This window comes from Bos indicus, chromosome 11, assembly GCF_029378745.1.
Source record: "Bos indicus isolate NIAB-ARS_2022 breed Sahiwal x Tharparkar chromosome 11, NIAB-ARS_B.indTharparkar_mat_pri_1.0, whole genome shotgun sequence".
NCBI classification, from domain to species: Eukaryota; Metazoa; Chordata; class Mammalia; order Artiodactyla; family Bovidae; genus Bos; species Bos indicus.
The window spans coordinates 26,583,995-26,604,039 of NC_091770.1; the positions used below are offsets into that span (position 1 = coordinate 26,583,995).

Here is a 20,045-nt window from a genome sequence, read left to right on the forward strand (position 1 = left end):
GGTCATTTTATGGGGCTTTCCCGATGGCTCAGATGGTAAAGAATCTGCCTGCTATGGGGGAGACCTGGGTTCAATCCCTGGGTCAGGAAGATCCCCTGGAGAAGGGAATGGCAACGCACTCAGTATTCTTGCCTGGAAAATTCCATGGAGAGCGGAGCCTGGCAGGCTACATTCCATGGAAGAGTTGGACATGATTGAGCAACTAAGCACAGCACAGAGTCATTTTCTACACACAAACAAAAAATAGCATATTAGCTGTATTTTTATATACTTAAAAATGGAGATGACTGTCCTTTTGTAAATTTATCACTTTCTGAAAAGCCAATAGATGAAAACCAAAGAAGGCCAAGAGCTTCTTCGGCGAGTATCAACTTGCCTTAGGTCATATGTCTTAAAAGTGCCTGGTGTGTAAGACTACTTGAAAAGAGATAAATAAAGAGAGAAACCAAAGATGGATCACATGGCCTCAGTCTCTTTGGAGACGAACTGCACACCTCAAGATTTTCTTGAAAGCATAGAGCAGCATGCACAAGGGGTATAATGAGTGTGCCCAGTTTTGGAGTCAGATTTATCTGACTTTGGAGACTAGAATGAGGACCTAGTAACTTTGTGACCTTTAGCCAGTGCCAGAGTCACCTCCTGACACTGTAAATTGGGAGGAATCAAACTGATTACTCCCTTGTGGTGCATTTCAGAGGATTAAATGAGAAAATGTAAGAGAAATAATGTTTGACACAAAGTAAATACTCAATAAATATTAGCTTCATTCTTTACCAATCCATTTAAGACTAAAAGGTTACTTTCAGTGGATTGTGTGTCTAGTCTTAACTCTGTTTCTCATTTTAAAATAGCATTTAGAAAGAAATTTTTAATGATTGATCTTCCCTGGTGGCTCAAATGGTAAAGAATCTGCCTGCAATGCAGGAGACCCGAGTTTGATCCTTGGGTTAGGAAGATCCCCTGGAGAAGGAAATAGCAACCCACTCTAGTATTCTTGCCTGGAGAATTCCACAGACAGAGGAGTCTGGTGGGCTACAGTCCATGGGGTCACAAAAAGTTGGACTTGACTGAATGACTTTCACTTTCACTTTAGATGATCATTTTGCATGTATCAGAATTTTTTTTTAACCCAAGAACCAACCTTTGTATAGTGCTTTAACAGTTTACAAACTTTAGCTTCCTGTTCTCTTCTTAATGCCTCTTGAGAAATCTGTATGCAGGTCAGGAAGCAACAGTTAGAACTGGACATGGAACAACAGGCTGGTTCCAAATAGGAAAAGGAGTACGTCAAGGCTGTATATTGTCACCCTGCTTATTTAACTTATATGCAGAATACATCATGAGAAACGCTGGACTGGGAGAAACACAAGCTGAAATCAAGATTGCCAGGAAAAATATCAATAACCTCAGATATGCAGATGACACCACCCTTATGGCAGAAAGTGAAGAGGAACTCAAAATCTTCTTGATGAAAGTGAAAGTAGAGAGTGAAAAAGTTGGCTTAAAGCTCAACATTCAGAAAACTAAGATCATGGCATCTGGTCCCATCACTTCATGGGAAATAGATGGGGAAACAGTGGAAACAGTGTCAGGCTTTATTTTTCTGGGCTCCAAAATCACTGCAGATGGTGACTGCAGCCATGAAATTAAAAGACGCTTACTCCTTGGAAGAAAAGTTATGACCAACCTAGATAGCATATTCAAAAGCAGAGACATTACTTTGCCAACAAAGGTCCTTCTAGTCAAGGCTATGGTTTTTCCAGTGGTCATGTATGGATGTGAGAGTTGGACTGTGAAGAAGGCTGAGTGCTGAAGAATTGATGCTTTTGAATTGTGGTGTTGGAGAAGACTCTTGAGAGTCCCTCGGACTGCAAGGAGATCCAACCAGTCCATTCTAAAGGAGATCAGCCCTGGGATTTCTTTGGAAGGAATGATGCTAAAGCTGAAACTCCAGTACTTTGGCCACCTCATGTGAAGAGTTGACTCATTGGAAAAGACTCTGATGCTGGGAGGGATTGGGGGCAGGAGGAGAAGGGGACAACAGAGGATGAGATGGCTGGATGGCATCACTGACTCGATGGACATGAGTCTGAGTGAACTCCAGGAGTTGGTGATGGACAGGGAGGCCTGGCGTGCTGTGATTCATGGGGTCACAAAGAGTCGGACACGACTGAGCAACTGAACTGAACTGAACTGAAAGGAGATGAGAGAAATTGATAAAGGGAGATTACATATGAAGACAATGTAACAATATCTCTGTTGTTACAATGTAAATATCTCTAACAATATTTAATAGATTAAATTATTTAAAATATTTTCTTCCTTTTCACCCTAATAGTAGTAGTACAACGTTTCCAAAGGCTGCAGCGATAGACATGAAGAGCCAGCTACATGGGATACAAGACTCAGATTAGGTTTTAACTTCCCAAGTACAACAGCAAGACAAATAATGAGGCAAAAATATCACTGAATTTTAAGTGACAGTTAAGTGAATTGAAAATTCATCCAACTTTTGGAATTTTAATAACACTAACTGGGATCTGAGCTAGACACCTCACCTTTGTAGTCCTTGCTAAGCTGCTGCTGCTAAGTCACTTCAGTCATGTCCGACTCTGTGCCACCCCTTAGACGGCAGCCCACCAGGCCACCCTGTCCCTTGGATTCTCCAGGCAAGAACACTGGAGTGGGTTGCCATTTCCTTCTCCAATGCGTGAAAGTGAAAAGTGAAAGTGAAGTCGCTCAGTCATCTCCGACTCTTAGCGACCCCATGGACTGCAGCCCACCAGGCTCCTCCATCCATGGGATTTTCCAGGCAAGAGTACTGGAGTGGGGTGCCATCGCCTTCTCCATTGTAGTCCTTAGATTACTTCTAAATTAAAAAAAAAAAAAAAAAGAATAGTACTCTTTTCCTATTCTCTCAGAATTACACCTGTAAATACTATGTAAATTTATAAAAAATAGTTTTGAAGACCAGCTTTACAATTTCAGTGATTATTGTATATTCAAAACAGCTACAGAAGTACTTTATTTTCACTTTAAAGATTTACAATTAAAGTGGTTTTATGTATACCTCAAATGTCTGATTATATACAAACCCATTACAGGGTTTATGCACACATTAAATCCTTTCTTATTATGGGTTTTTTTACACATTAAATGCCTAGTTGTTACAGATTGTTGTTTTTCTTGTTATAGTTAAATGTAATACTTCCCTAGTGATGAAATGTATTATTATTAGGAACATTTATTTTTGTGTGTGTCCAGTATTTTATAAGAGAAAGTATTTAAACAGCAAAGACATAGCTGTTATGAAATTTACTTATTTTTTTATAAATAGCTTTCAGCAGAAATCAGAGCAGTGCTTTAAAATTACAGTTAAAAAAATCATTTAATCATCACACTCCTTGTTGGCTAATAGGGTCCTAGGTGATTTCCGCCACCCCCCCCCGCAATAGGGCATTCTTGATCTGCTCATTAAGTGGACCTAAGAGTCCTAGTATATTTTATGTTAGCAAGCCTCGATAGCAAAGTGCTGAAAGTTCAGGGGGCATTTGTCTCCTTTCTCACAAATTCATTTAAGTACCAGTCTTGCTGGAGCTTTAACCGGGGCAGACAACCATACAAATGACTTGAGATAAAATGAAAATAATGGACTGAGCTGGGTTCTGGGGATGGTAGTTATGCTGAACACACATCAATAAGCTTCGAGTGTTATTCTATGCTAATGCAAGCCTGATGGATCAGCTTTCTCTTTTAGCCTGGAGGACCATTAAGCTCTGGAAGCTGGGTCAAACTGATAGAGTCTGCAAATACAGCCCATCGGTTAGCAGCAGTAGTTAACTGACTGTGATTCCTAATGTGCGAAACTAACATTGCTTAAAAACCCTCTATGATCAGTACATAGATCAGAAAGAAGATAATAGATTCTGTTTTAATTTGCATAATCAAAGCTTCTCATTTTTCCACCTATAGATAACATAAGAGAGGAAAAAAAAAAAACAGCTGTGACTACTTCCATTATGTTGTTAATCTTGAATCACAGCAAATAATTTCCATAAAAATGTAAATAACTTGTTTCAAAAGAAAAGAGCATAATTGAAAGATTTTCTGTGTTATTTCTTTGGAATTAAACAGTAGGCACAGTTATGCGGGTTTGGTAATGAGGATCTTGGGGCTCGGAAAAGTAAAAAGTTTTGAAAAAAATTGTGAGTCTTTTTAGTGATTTGGTTCAAACACTAAATCTTGCTGCCTGTGGTAAGTCAGATTTCTTTTAACGCATGAGCTTTGAAATAATAGATGTAAATTAATATTATAACCAAAATGACAAGAGCTTGAACATTTTATTTTTCTAAAAGAAGAGAGAACGATCTAGTTTGTTTACAGCAGAAATTAAAATGAACAACAGGAAATTAAAATATAAAGAATGGAGAAACGCTTTACTTTTATGGAGCACAAATGCTGAGAAGACTCTGGTATTATAGGAAAGAGGATCTACTTACACCACTCTTTAATCCTCTTACTCCTTACTTTTTGAGTCTAAATATACTACAACTGTGGAGAACAGTCCTGTTTTTGACTAATAATTATTTTAATATATAATATGTTAAGTTCTATAGTTTTCACTTGAGGATGTTGGCTTTGCAGACTTACCAAAAACATTTAGTTCAAATTCTTATGAAGTCGACATTTTTGTGAAATAAGAACTCTTTTTGTTTATTCATTTAAAAAAACATCTATTTCGGGCATTGTCTTATACACTGGTGGTATGGTTGTCCTCTTGGAACTTTGTTTTTCTTTAAATAGGAACAAAAATAGCAAACAAGTAGACAAAGAAGTGATGTCAGAGGGTTCTTAAAGGGAACTTTTCTATCTGGGAGTCTATTTTGACCATGTTTCTGTCAGATAGACTCAGATATCAAATAAAATGCTGTTTTTTCAACCCAAGATTTCTAGACTGCTTCAAAATTTTTCGAAACTAAAGAAAATAAGTATATTTTTGGTAAAGAAGAATTAAGTGCTTTTGTGTACTTTGTAATCCAGACTGACACCTCTATGAAGAATTTATTGAAATTCTTTGTGTATGACTTTTTCCCCCTGGAGTGCTTAATATGTGTGCTAGCTTTCCTTAAGCATTTTACTCATTTGTTAATTTATTTTGAAAACTCTAAGAGGAGATATTATTATCCCTAGGTGAGGAAGTTGAAGCAAAGAATGTTAAATAACTTGCCATAAGTTGTATAGCTGGTAAACGGGGTGAAGAGGGATTAACCTACATAGGTTGGCTCCAGAGTCAAAGTTCTGAATCACTATTAGTCTATGCCAATGCGAAGAAATTTTTTTAGCTGAGGATATGTTGCTGTATGAAAATGCTAGTTCTTGGAGAGCAGGAAATGTTTCTGTTTTGTTGCAAACTCTCTTCTTGCACTTAGCACTGAACCTGGGTTATAGAGGGTGCCCAATAAATGTTGGTTGAATGAATGAATGTAAATGAGTATTGTATGTTTATACCCAAAATAATATTCCATATCAAATTTTTTTAAAATTTTATTTTACTGCATACAGTTTTCTGGTGCCATAAGTATATGCCTGGAGTGTATAATCCAGCACTAGTTAGAATGACTTTGTGATCATTTACTATTGATGAGTTAAGGATGGAGCCAAAAGTCCTTGGTCTTGCTCATTTCCATACCCTGTCTACCCTAGGTATGTGGGATTTCTCAGTGGATTATATCAAAATGAGCTCATATTGTATCCTTGTATAATAGTTTCTACCCCTATGTTCTAAAAGTGTTACTCATTCTCAGAATATGAGCACTTTCCTTCTGAAAATGATATTACTAATACATAGAATGTAATCTGGCTTCCAGAATATTTCAAATGAGATAGAGCAGCAGAGACTTCCATATCTCCATGTCCTATTCTGTTTCCTTTCCCCTGCCTGTGTTTGCGGAGGAGCCAATAACATTATTTTGTAAGTATTAAATTGATACATGGTTGAGTGAAGGGAGGGTTTCTCCTATTCCATGGTTTCTTTTAGAAACAAAAATAAAACATAAACAGTTTAAAAATATAATACATATATTCATAATGAATTTTGAACAATAACAAATAGGATAAATAATGAAGTAAAAGTAAATCATTCTCATCACTTAGTATAGTTTATGTTCTCATCATTTAAAGCTACTAATTCTGCTAGTATTTTGGTAATTATTCTTCCAGACAATTGGAATACTTAGGTACTTATGACTTTAAATAAATTAAAATTATTTAATTTAATTTATTATTTATTATTTATTTATTAAATAAAATAAATTAAATAGGCAAATAAATTAAATTGCTGATTTTGTGTATCATTAGATAACCTTCAGTGTTTTCACTGAACAATATAGGTTTTAGGTTTTATTCATAGCATGAACACTGTATGAACATAGTTATTTTTAAGAACTTGTTAACATTATTGTTTGGATTTATCATTCTTTTATTAGATTCCTAATAATAGACCTAAATTCCTTTCTTCCTTTTATTTTTGGCATTGCAAAGAAAACTGCAGTGAATACACATACACACACTTAAACTGTTGCTGGATCAAATATTTTATTTTGTGTATCATTGTATAAAGTCCTTGTATTTATTGTTAAGAAGTGTCTGTGTGCAAGAGGAATAGTGTATGAGTGAATAGAAATATAACTTAGGTATGAATTTCTTTTTTAAATGCCTGAGTTCTTTTAATCTATATGTTTACTCCCTATCTCCTTTTATATTTTCCCTTTCAATTTGTTGAAGAAACTGAGTTACTTGTCCTGTAGATTTTCCTATAGAGTCTGAATTTTGCCGATTACATGCCCAGGTTATCGTTTAACCTGAGCCTCCATCTTCTGTATTTCCTATAAATTAATAGATCTCCTCCTTTCCTTCCCTTCTTTTTTCTTTTGTTCCTTCCTTCCTTTCCTTCCTTCCTACCTCTTTTCCCTGCCTCGCTCCCACCCTTCTTTCTTCCTTTCTTTCTCTCTCTCTCCTGTTTCGTTTTTTCTCCTTCATAGATAGTGTTATTCTCTTGTGCCAGGAAGCACACAGTCTGGTTGAATGTCTTATTGTAATGTTCACATTCTTGATCAGTGCCACCAGTCCTTATGTTATTGTCTTTCCAGTCATTTGAGTTGTTATTCCAGTTCCTAGATTTGCATAACAAACGACCTCAAAACTTAATGGCTTATAATGACATCAGCAAGGTGGCAGAATAGGAGACTACAAATGTTAGTGTTCACAGAGACATTGATTTAACACATTATACTGTACCAAAAGCCTTTATAGAGGACTCCGGAAACCAGTTAGGACGTTGCCATACCCAGGCAAACTCAAAGGCAAAAATAGCTATATTGAAATGAGTAAGAAAAACTGTTTCATTTCAGCCATGTCAGCCCCTCCCCCAAGCTGACATAGCTCAGAATCAAAGGAGGAAAAGCCCAACTTATGGCTTCTCTATTTGGAGAGAGGAAGAGTGGAATGTACCTCTGAGTTCTGGCTTTTTGTGGGCTGCCTCAGTTGCTAGTTTCTATCTCAGCTGACTCTAAGTATTGATCAGATTGGCATATCTTGGTGCCTAGGAGCCACAGAGTACGAGAGAGAGCTCAGTGGCTTGTTACAGTGCCAGTGGACCCGTAGTATTACAGATAGACACCAGAGGGAGCAAGAGACAAGCTTCTGAAAAAGAAAATGGCAACGCTCTCTAATTGGGAAAAGACACATACAAAACCAGAGAAGACACATCCCCATAAAAAGTTAGAGAGGCCCCCAGAATCTCTAGCTGGACTGATTAGTGATTATCATTTCCGTACCAAGCCAGCTCATAAATGCTGGGAGAGGTGGCTCTTTTTTCAAATGCATAAATCACAACAAAAGGTAACAAAGCACATGAATAAACAGGGAAGCATGGCCTATGTGACTCAGATCAAAGGAACAAAATATATCTCCTTAAATTGATTCTAAAGAAATGGAGGTTTATGAAATACGTGACAAAGAATTCAAAATATATCAAAGAAGTTCAATGTGCTACAAAAGAACATAAACAACCAAAAGAAATCAGAGAAACAATGCATGAACAAAATGAGAATATCATCAAAGAGATAGAAACTGTAAAAGATAACCAAATAGAATTCAGAAACTGAAGAATATGATAACTGAACTGAAAATTTCACTAGAGGGGAATCAAGAGCAGACCTGATCAAGCAGAAGAAAGAATCAGTGAACTTAAAGACAGGTCATTTGAAATTACTAGGTCAGAGAACAAAAAGAAAAAAGAAATAGAGACATGAAGAAAGCCTAAGAGAGTTATGGGACACCATCAAATAGATCAGTATCTGTATTATTGCAGTGTCAGAAGGAGAAGAGAGAGAGACTGGGGCAGAGAGCTTATTTAAGAAATAGTAGCTGAAAACGCCCCAAATCAGGAAGAAAGTAAACACATATGTTTAGGAGACTTAGGACTCCAACTAAGATGAAATCAAAGTGGCCAACACTGAGACGCATTATAATTGTTGTCAAAAATTAAAGAGAGAACTTGAAAGCAAGAGAAAAATCACTTGTCACGTACAAGGGAGCAGCTCCCTTAACATCAACAGATTTCTCAGCAAAAACCTTACAGGCCAGAAGGCAGTAGGATGATGTATTTAAAGTGCTGAAAGAAAAAAATAATTGTCAACCAAGAATACTGTATCTGGTAAAACTGTTCTTCAGGAATAATGGAGATAACAAAAACTGACATTGTTCATCACCACGAGGCCTGCTTGGCAGGAATGGTTAAAACATGTCCTTCGAGTTGAAATGAAAGAACACTAGACTGCAACACAAAAATATGTGAAGATGTAAAGCTCTCTGATAAGGATAGTTATACAGAATCCTATAGTATGGTAATGGGTATATAAATAACTTTTAAGTATAGAATCTGAAAAGTAAAAGCAAAAAAGTAATTATAAAATTTTGTTGATGGATACAAAATATAGAAGATGAATTTATAACATCAATAACGTAAAGTGAGGGAAGTAGGGTTTTTGTATGTGTTCAAAGTTACTAGTTTAAAATTAAGTGTTATAAAACGTTTTATGTAATCTCCGTGCTAACCACAAAGAAAATACCTGTAGAAGATGCACAAATGGAGAAGTGAATCAAAATGTGTCACCACAGAAACAGTGAAACACAAGGAAGTCAAGAAGAGCAGAAGAGAGGAACAAAGTAGCTATGAGACATACAGAAAACAGCTAACAAAATGGCAATAGAAAGTCATTCCCTATCAACAATTACGAGCAAGTGGATTAAACTCCTGAATCAAAAGACAGAGTAGGCAATAGTCTGTCTCATTTTCAGTCGCTTAGTCTCAAATCAGCCCTTTCTGGCTTTCCAGCAGGACCTGTTTGTGATGTGGAGGTGTCCAGGCTCCATTCCCTTCTGTTGTACGTTGTCATTCATGGAGATACTTTGTCAAACTAGCTTTGTTGTAACTGTGCCTATGGGTTTTGGTTTTTCTACTTAAGTTATGCTGGTAACTGCTACTGCTAAGTCACTTCAGTCGTGTCCGACTCTGTGCGACCCTAGAGACGGCAGCCCACCTAGGCTCCCCCATCCCTGGATTCTCCAGACAAGAACACTGGAGTGGGTTGCCATTTCCTTCTCCAATGCAGGAAAGTGAAAAGTGAAAGAGAAGTCGCTCAGACGTGTCTGACCCTCAGCGACCCCATGGACTGCAGCCCTCCAGGCTCCTCTGTCCATGGGATTTTCCAGGCAAGAGTACTGGAGTGGGTTGCCACTGCCTTCTCCGACTACTATTCTGAATTAAGAAATTGAAAATTAAATTTTGCTATATGTTATTAAAATAACATCCAGAAAAAAAAAATCTATTTTTATAGTATATATGCATGTGTTTTTCTCTTCTCTCAACAATCTTGGGTATTAACTCTCTTGAAATTGTCGATCGGCAAAAATAAGACCTTACTGAATTTTTATTTATATCTTATTGATTACTTAACTACTTTTCCTGTATTGATAATCTACTTGATTTTTTTCAATCGTGAATTATTTATTCTTTTATTTCCCAATTGCTATGTTTTTTTAATTAATTTTGAAGATCTCTGTGAATAATAGGGATTCTAACCTTTTTATTGTCATGTTTTGATATTTATTCCTTAGCTGTTTGCTTTTCAGACTTTGAAATTTGTTTGAAGATTGTATATATTTAAATGTATCAGTATTTTCTATTATTATTTCCTATCACATGAAATGGTAATAACACATTATTAAGTTACTTAAATTACATATGAAATGCTTTAATTCAGTGAAATTTAAAGATTAACCAAAATATGAATCTTGCAAATTCCTGAACCATTAAGCTTTGAAAATTGTTGAGAGAATCAAAAATGAACAAAGTCATATTTAAGTTTAAAATAATGAGCAATAACCAGGAACAATTAGATATCCTAAACTAAGGCAATAATTAAAAGTAGGAATTCCATCTCAAGGAACTGAGATATTATGAATGGTACATGTAAATAGAGTACTTGAAATACAGAGTACAAGAGAGGTTAGTGAGATAAATGGGAATTAGTTTAGCTGATACACACTTATACATATTTATACACTCATATATAGACATATACATATACTTATGCATGCATATATATTTATGTGTATATGTATGTCTGTGATCTAATGAATAGAAAGAAGAATATGTACTTATATAAGGCACATATGTATATATATACATATATACAAATATATATGGTAGATATTTGAGTGTTTGTTAGGTATTATAGATCCTCAAAGTAAGGGGATCAGTTGGGTAATAAGTAAGAAAGCTAATAAGTATATAATGTTTGTTCTGTAGGTAACCATTGTATTTTCACTTTTTTTTTTTTAAGTAAACTTTACAGTAACCCTGTGTAGTAGATATTATTGTCCCCATTTTGTAGGCATTGGGAATATACATTGACATATTAGAAAGAATATGGACTTTGAAGTCAGGTAGTTAGAGGGACTAAGCTTAACCACTGAATAGCTGTGTGATTTTGGTTAAACCATTCCTGTCTGAGTTTCGGATTTCTCAGGTGTAAAAAGGAGATAAAAATAGTGCCTTATTTCAAGGAATTGTTGTGAAGATTTTCAGAGGAATTATTTATGATTTTTCCAAAAATAATAATCCTATTCTAATTAGTGGGCTTCCCTTGTGGCTCAGCTGGTAAAAAATCCGCCTGCAGTGCGGGAGACCTGGGTTTGATCCCTGGGTTGTGGAGATCCCCTGGAGAAGGAAAAGGCTACCCACTCCAGTATTCTGGCCTGGAGAATTCCATGGACTGTATAGTCCATGGGGTTGCAAAGAGTTGGATGCAACTGAGTGACTTTTGCTTTCACTTTCACTATTCATTCCAACTAGTACATGAAATTTGCCTTTGAAGTTCATTTGAAGGGTTATTTTCATGTTATAAAGATTAAATGAGATAATGTATATGAAGTGGGTACTACAGTAGTCATTTAATAACTGGTAGTTATTACTACTGTTGTTGTGAGGCCCAATCTAATAACATGTCCAGGGCTTGAACTGTGTATCAGCCTTCAGATATACCATCTAAAAAATTTGTAACATAAATATTCCATATCCCTTCTTTTGTTTTAACAAATATTTGTAGATGCTGATATAAGCCAGACCTTGAGGATACAAAAATGTAAGACATGCTTCTTGTCATGTAGGAGCTACAGATGGTAGAGAGGACAGACAGGTATAAGAAAGAAGAGACTGCTTTTTTGAAATCATGCAGATCAGAAAACAGTATTGGAATCTGGTGTTTCATAGATTTCAATTATCCAGATAAAACAAGTTATGTTTTGATGATATTAAATGTTGGAATCAAAAAATAAAATATATTTATTTGTATATATTGTTGTTGTTTAGTCGCTAAGTTGTGTCCAACTCTTTTGTGACCCCATGGACTGTAGCCCTCACGGCTCCCTCTCTCCCTAGGATTCTCCAGGTAAAAATACTGAAATGATTTGCTATTTCCTTCTCCAGGGGATCTTCCCCACTCAGGGATCTAACATGCATCTCCTGCATTTGCAGGTGGATTCTTTACCACTGAGCCACTAGGGAAGCCCATACATTTATTACCTCGTTATTACCTTATATCTTTCCTAGCTGCTTTTACATCTGTCAACATATCCTTCCTACTTCTGCTGAGTTAGATGTGTGTGACCAGTCCTTTTTAGTTACCGTCATGAGAAATGAACCAGAGGAGAGGAAAGATGGTGAAGAAGCTGACTTCGCATTTACTCTTGGAAAGGAGTGTGTCTGAATGGATAGCTCTACTATTGTGCTTCTTTTAAACCCTCTTGGATTTGGAGGAAAGCGGCAGAGGAATATTTCTACTGGGGAAATGGTGGTTGAATTGCCTCATAGTATTGAGTATATCCTCCCATCAATTATTACTAAAAAGAAAACCGTAGACATGGATTGTTACTGGCCAAAGTATGTTTTATGGGCATTTCCTTTCAGTTTCACTTTAAGATAAATTATAGGCCTTGTATTAAGAAACCAAACAGTTTATATAATTAAAACCTCATTAATATATTTTATATTTTATTTACCAAAATTCTAATAATCTGTTTTAAAAATTAAACATTGGATCACTATTAAATCTAAATAAATAATTCCATTATTGGACAAGGATCATAGTGGTAGGTTGTATAGCAGAACTTGTTTTTTTATAAAGAGCACTGTGTTTAGTATATTTTATAAATAATTCCATAAAGCAGTTAACATTTTAAAATGTAGATTTAAAGACTTTAAATGTGAATCACTGTACTGTATACCTGTAACTTATATATTGTACATCAACCTCAATAAAAACTTTTAAAAATAAATAAAATATAAGGAATAAGAATGGATTGAGAGAAAAATATCTAGAGAAAATTTAAGTTATATGCAACAAATTCCATTTAATAGGAAATAACCACATTCTAGACAATGAAATGTTTCTCTCTCATGATTTTACTGTGTGTGGAATTTTTTTAGTAGTTTCTCCAAGGTTACAAAATATAAAAACAACCCTCTGTCCTTGGGAAGTTTACAGGTTAATATGGGATGGCAATGGCACCCCACTCCAGTACTCTTGCCTGGAAAATCCCATGGATGGAGGAGCCTGGTGGGCTGCAGTCCATGGGGTCGCTAAGAGTCGGAGGCGACTGAGCGATTTCACTTTCACTTTTCACTTTCATGCATTGCAGAAGGAAATGACAACCCGCTCTAGTGTTCTTGCCTGGAGAATCCCAGGGACGGAGAAGCCTGGTGGGCTGCCATCTATGGGGTCACACAGAGTCGGACACGACTGAAGCGACTTAGCAGCAGCATGGGATAAGTAAACTGTGTGGTAGAAACCTGAATGACAGCAGCTAAAACAATTTGTGAAGAGAAATCCCAACTACCCAAAAGGTGGTAGACTGGCTGGAATCATAGTCCTCTGCCTCTGTGGCTGATTTTTGGTTAATGGAATACCCATCATTTATCTGTGCCCTTTTTTCAAATGCCTTTCAACCAGCAAACTGTAACCAATTGGTCTATTTAGTGATTATCCATCAGGCACCATCCAAATTGCATAATGCAAAGCAGCAATTCCATGAATTCTAGCCCAGGCTATCTGTCTGAATGATCAATTTGGAATTCCATTAGTTTTATCACATCATACATGGTTTACGAACACCAGGAATTGTAAAATATCTCTTGAACTTAATAGAAATTTTGAGTACAAAATGATAAACATATAGAGAAAAAAGAAAAAACTATTCATATGCTAGAGTAATTAAAAGAATACATATAAAACCAGGTCAACGTATCTTTTTACTATTTAATTTCTATATATCTATCAACCTAACTAGATCTCAGATCACTAAGGTGGTGACTGTTTCATATTGAAATTCAGCAAACAACTGTGCTGAGTATATTTCCTGATTTTTCTCACCTGTCTAGGCTAAGTGCTTCTCCTCTGTATTCCAAATAGCATTGTATGTCATTTCTATCAATTGCATTGACACCACCATAGATGCATTGAAACACTCTCTATTGCAATGCCCTATTTCCACATTTCCTCTCTTATATTGCCAAAATATAAGCTCCTCAAACTAGTAAACTTGCTTTAGTCAGTATCTGGTACATAAAAGCCCATATGTAAACTGAATATTTATAAACAACAACATAGACACTCAGTGTGAAATACGGGCCAGGCACAAGAGTGTTAAGACCTAAGACAGTGATGGATGTGATTCAGGACTATTATTGTTGTTCTTTGAACAAAGTTGATTCTAGTATCTACCAAAAATATATAATTGAAAGAGGGTGGGGAGATTTGGGAGAATGACATTGAAACATGTATAATATTATGTATGAAACGAGTCGCCAGTCCAGGTTCGATGCATGATACTGGATGCTTGGGGCTGGTGCACTGGGACGACCCAGAGGGAGGGTATGGGGAGGGAGGAGGGAGGAGGGTTCAGGATGGGGAACACAGGTATACCTGTGGTGGATTCATTTCGATATTTGGCAAAACTAATACAATATTGTAAAGTTTAAAAATAAAATAAAAATTTAAAAAAAACATCAAAACAAACAAACAAACAAACAAACAACAAAAATATATAATTGAAAGAGCCAAAGTGTAATCTTTCTGTAGCATGTGGTGTTAGTTTAGTATCCATCACGTTCTTCTGTATCCCTTTGAATATTTAGTAAATTTTATTAATATCTGATTTAAGTTTTAAAAGGGATAAATGAAGGCTTAATAAAACAAAAAGAAAGTCTTGGTAAATAGGAACTTGTTATCTTGGATAAAGGAATAAAAGACTGGCCTTATTTTTAAAGTAGGAGTTTGTAAACATGGATAACAATAGGTAGGATTTGGGGACAGAATCAACTGGTGTTTTCCCAAAGCAGAGCTAGCAACAGCTGGTGTATATTACAAGAATGACCCCCAAAGAGAACAAGCCTGTTGGATAGTCCATTATTTTCAAGGGAATTTCATTCAAAAAACCTCATGCGTGGTCTCATTTTCATTCTGATTTTCTAGAAGCGTATGGTGGGCCATATCAATAGTACCCTTCAAATCAAAATGCATCATCATTTAGGAATTTCTGAAGGGGAAGTAGTCTGTGACTACACTCTCTGAGAACCATCAGCACACCTACCTGTGTCCCTTGGAACTGAAGGTTTAGGATATCCTTCAAAACCTATTCTTTTGTTTCTTGTTATATAGTGAATGGTGACTGAAATAGTGTGCATTTGATTTTTGTGTGAAACAGAATTAAATCACCGTGTTTTAAAAAAAAAAACAACAATGAGGGAATTCCGTGGTGGTTCATGGTTAAGCCCTGGAGAAGGAAATGGCAACCCATTCCAGTATTCTTGCCTGGTGAATCCCATGGCAGAGGAGCTGGGCAGGCTACAGTCCATGGGGTCAGAAGAGTCAGATACGACTTAGAGACTAAACCAACCAACCAGTGGTTAAACTTCAACTTCCATTGCAGGGGTGTGGGTTCTATCCCTGGTCGGGGTCCTATGATCCCACATGCCGCACAGTGTGGCCAAAAATGATTTAAAATATTTTTAAAAGGAATGAGATGACTTTATTTATGGTTAAAAAAAGGCTTCCTCTTAATATATATTATTTAAGACATCTAAAATGCCTTTTGTCCTCAGGGTAATACTATAATTCCTTGGTGCTTGAGTTGCGATTTAATACTGCACCTACAAAGAAAATTACAGTTTTTAAACTGTTTATTGCAAGTGCTTTCACAATGAAGACACTGCAAAAGTGACAAAGGTAAATGTTGGGGGAAAAATGAGGTAGGAGATGATTAATTCCTTGAAGATCAAGAATATTGTAAATTCAAATGATCCCACTCATTATCAACATGGGGTCCCTTTACAGGTTTATGGGCTTCCCTGTTGGCTCAGATGGTAAAGAATCTACCTGCAAGGCAGGAGACCTGGGTTCAATCCCTGGGTCGGAAAAATCCCCAGGAGAACAGAATGGCTACCCACTCTGGTATTCTTGCCTGGAGAATTCCATGGACAGAGGAGCCTGGTGGGCTACATTCCATGGGGTTGCAAAGAGTCAGACACAACTGAGTGACTAACACTAATAGGTTTGTATATTGTAATGGGATTAATAATGACTTTGTAGCATTTGCTATAAAACTGAGGAATCCTTTTTTTTTTTTTGCAGTGAGATTATTGTGTGATAGTATATGTCATTCAGATTTTATAGTGCTTTATGCATTTTTAAGAATTTCAAGTGACCCAATTTTGTAAAATACACTGTCTTGTAGAAAAAATACATTAGCATGGTGTGTACCATGTAGCAGTTACTCAATAATTTTTGTTTTCAATTGAATTAAATTAATAGATTAAATAGATTAATTTAATAGATTAATTAAATTAAAATACACTTAATTTGTAATCCACAGGCTGGCTGACCTTGGATAAGTCATGTAATTTCCTTGTCCTTTAGTTTCCTCATCTGTAAAATGGGTATAATATCTCACAGGGCTGTTTCAAGGATCAATGCTTATGAATATAAACCCCCTGCTGCTGCTGCTGCTGCTAAGTCACTTCAGTCGTGTCTGACTCTGCGCGACCCCATAGATGGCAGCCCACCAGGCTCCGCCGTCCCTGAGATTCTCCAGGCAAGAACACTGGAGTGGGTTGCCATTTCCTTCTCCAATATAAACCCCCTAGCATATAACAAATGAATGTATAAACTATATCATAACTATTATTATTATCCAAGTGACTTATTACTGAGGTTAATAAAGCAGTTTTTATACATTTTACACATTATATCAGAGAGAGCTGGGTCATAGACTGAGAAAGTATTTATAATGAGGATATAGAAAATTTAGGAAAATAAAAAGGCTAGGTAAATAAAATCTGAAAAACACAGTGAAAATGTAGTGCTACATACAGTTCTACCTATCTGTCCTTCTGTCTATCCATCTAATCATTTTCTTAAAAAAATACTATAAAAGTCCAGTTTGATGCAATTCATTATTGAATTACTAGGAACTTGGAGATTTGATCTAATAGAACTCTTGAACTTCATAGTAGAGCAAACCCATGATGCCATCATAAAGTTTGAAGAAACTCAGGATTAGAGTATATACATATATCCACCCCCAGAACCAGTGGATATGTATAGAGCTGATGTACTAGTTTCAATTCAGTAATAAGTTTATATACAAGTAGATGTCAAATAAATCTGCTTAAACCCTATAACAAATAGAACTATTTTAAAACTATTACTTACCCACATGAACTAAAACCCCAAATGATGTCCTTTTCATCATATGGACCTGGAATGCAAAAGTAGGAAGTCGAAAACATCTGGATAGTTGGCTAAATTTTCCAATATTCACCTATTTAGTATCTCAGGAGTTCTTAATCAGCATTTCAATAATAATTTTCTTATAGCTCCTAATTGAGTGTTGTTTTGTTCCCTTGTTTTGTTCTAAATCTATTTTCTTTTTTGCTTATTTACTGTAATTACAGATGGAAGTTTGGAGTTGAGCATTTGTAATATCTTGCTGTTGAATTCAAATTGTCAGTTGATGCCAGGTCTTCACGGTATAGTGGATGATATTTATTTTCATGCCATGAGTGCTACGTGGCTCTGAATGGTTTTGGGTTTTGTGTGTGGATGTGTGTTAGAAGATTTTCTTTGCTTTATCAGCCTAATTTATTTTGGCTCCTGAATATGTTGACATTCTTTACCTCTGCTTTTGATTTTAACACCTTTTATTTTTGAACATTTAAAATGTTCTCAAATCTTTAACAATAATAAAGGCATTCGCTGTTTTAATTAGTATGAACAAAGTAAAAACAAAGGGGAAATCTCTTGTTTTGTCATTGAGTGATTACAATAAAAACATGGAAAAGTTAACTGACTTTCGTTTCCAAGAAAAATTATGTTGGCCTCTTTGACACATGTTGTTACCCATGAACATTTGAATTTTTGTATCTTCAATAGTAAGGAACTTTTTAATTTGATTTAATTTTTGAAAATTTTATTGAAGTATATTTGATTTACAATGTTGTGTTAATTTTTACTGTACAGCACAGTGACTCCATGATACACACACACATATATATTATTTTCCATTACGGTTTTTCATGGGATATTGAATATAGTTCTTTATGCTATCCTGTAGGACCTTGTTGTTTATCCAGTAAACAACTTTATAAATGTGTAACTTTGCTTAAAATTGCCTAAGAATCCCAGAAGAAACTGTTGGTTTTATGGTTACTTTTCTATAAAGTGCAATAAATTCTAGGAAGGTGAGACTAATTGGACTAAGTGGCATTTTACACTCTATGAAGATTTTTCTTAATCTTGTCTCTTTGCAGTGAGTCTCGGCAGAATGCTTTTTTGTGACCTTGTTGGTACAGCATGGCGCTACTAAGTGACATCAGATTAGCAACTGGGGAACACTTTGTGAAACTGTTTATGGAAGTCAATTTGCCGAGTTCAAGGCTGTGTTTTTTCTGATCTCAAATCACCTAGCAACTTTAGATTCAGGCAGAAGTTGAAGTTTATTTTACTAAACATGGAAAAGCTTTTAAACCAACGTTTTTGAGGTAAATCTGTAGCAAAAGTGAGGCCACCTGCTGTTAAGGAGAGTGCTTACACATTTGAGCACATTTCTGTCCCCAATAGAGGGTACTGCTGAGTAAAACGCTGTCATTATTGTTCAGATCCTATAGGTGGCAGCAGTTCCTGCAGTTTCAGAGCTTAACAATGGCTTGATTTGTGGGTCTAAGAATAAAGCTGTCATGAACTCATGGGATCTTTATACTGTAAGGGCTCTTCTTTGAAATGTGATACATGAGAAAATTGTGTTCAGTTTTTAGTGTCTCTTTTAAGATTTAAGTAGCTTCTCTGTCTTTTAAGTTCCATTTTGTATTTTAAATCATGTCCCCAAACACGCGATCACTGTCATTTTATGCTGTACCTTATGAAGCATAAATCTTTTGGTAATCAGAGAGAAAGACCCAATAGAAACATTTTTTTCCTCTCCCCCTTTTCTCCTCAGTTGCAAGAATAATCCATTGTTAATTTTTACTGTCAATGCAATCTTGGGAAGGAAATCCTAGTTGCTAAACGTGCATAATTTTCCTCATGTTCAGGAGCTGAGTGGTTGATGGTTTAACATTGTCATTCAACTTTCTAGGAGGCTTTGAGCTAAATTGTAGCACCTATAAAAGAGTGATTTTGAAACTGTCTTTAGTAAATACTGTGGTTTCCTGTTAGTGAACTCAGAACTGAGGCAGTAAGCACTCTTAGAATGATTCCATCACCTTTTGCCTTGGAGAAGCAGCAGTCATGAGTATGGCTGGTCATTTATATACACACACATACACACACACACAATTCCAACAGTCCAAAGTAAACCCCACATTAGGAATAAAGATTATTCTTCATTTAATTTTATTGGTCAAAGTAATTATTTTAAAAAAAATTCCCTGCCAATTATTTAATACAGAGAGTTGCAAAATCCTAAATGAAAGTAAAAGTAATTTTTTTTATTCAGGTTAAAATAGTTCAGCTTACCTCTGAAATGTTTATTCAGAAATTTATCCACCTTTGTCTTATTGTTCAAATAAATATACAGGTATTTAAAATGATGGTTTATTCAAATTAACATCAAAATTTTACAGGAATTTTAAACTTTTTTTTTTAATTTACAAAAAATGAGTTCTTTTAAATTTACGAAAAATGGGTTCTTTTTATCCTTTGAGGTAACAGGGTGGTAACTTAACTTCAGTACATGAGAATCTAATATATTTTAAAGAGAAGAAGTTAAACTGTTATTCTTTTGGAGCTGACTTCTTTTCATTAATTAGATACCTTTTAAATTCTATTGAATCTTAATTTTTGGAATTAACCTTCATATATATAAAGTCAATATATACATTATTGACTCTGAAATTAAAACATACATATTTATATGCACTATATATA

General features: G+C 35.5%; 1 protein-coding gene across 3 annotated transcripts in view; it reads left to right on the plus strand.

Annotated features, from left to right (window-relative positions):
- The window catches only part of CAMKMT (calmodulin-lysine N-methyltransferase), a 425,501-nt gene that overhangs the window by 104,562 nt on the left and 300,894 nt on the right, over window positions 1–20,045 (plus strand). The window contains exon 4 of one of the 3 annotated variants that reach the window (XM_070798587.1): window positions 1–20,045. This exon is cut by the window's right edge and continues 18,044 nt beyond it. The exons of the other annotated variants lie outside the window; for them this stretch is intronic. The gene's annotated coding sequence lies outside the window, so the exon portion shown is untranslated. 3 annotated transcript variants of the gene reach the window in all.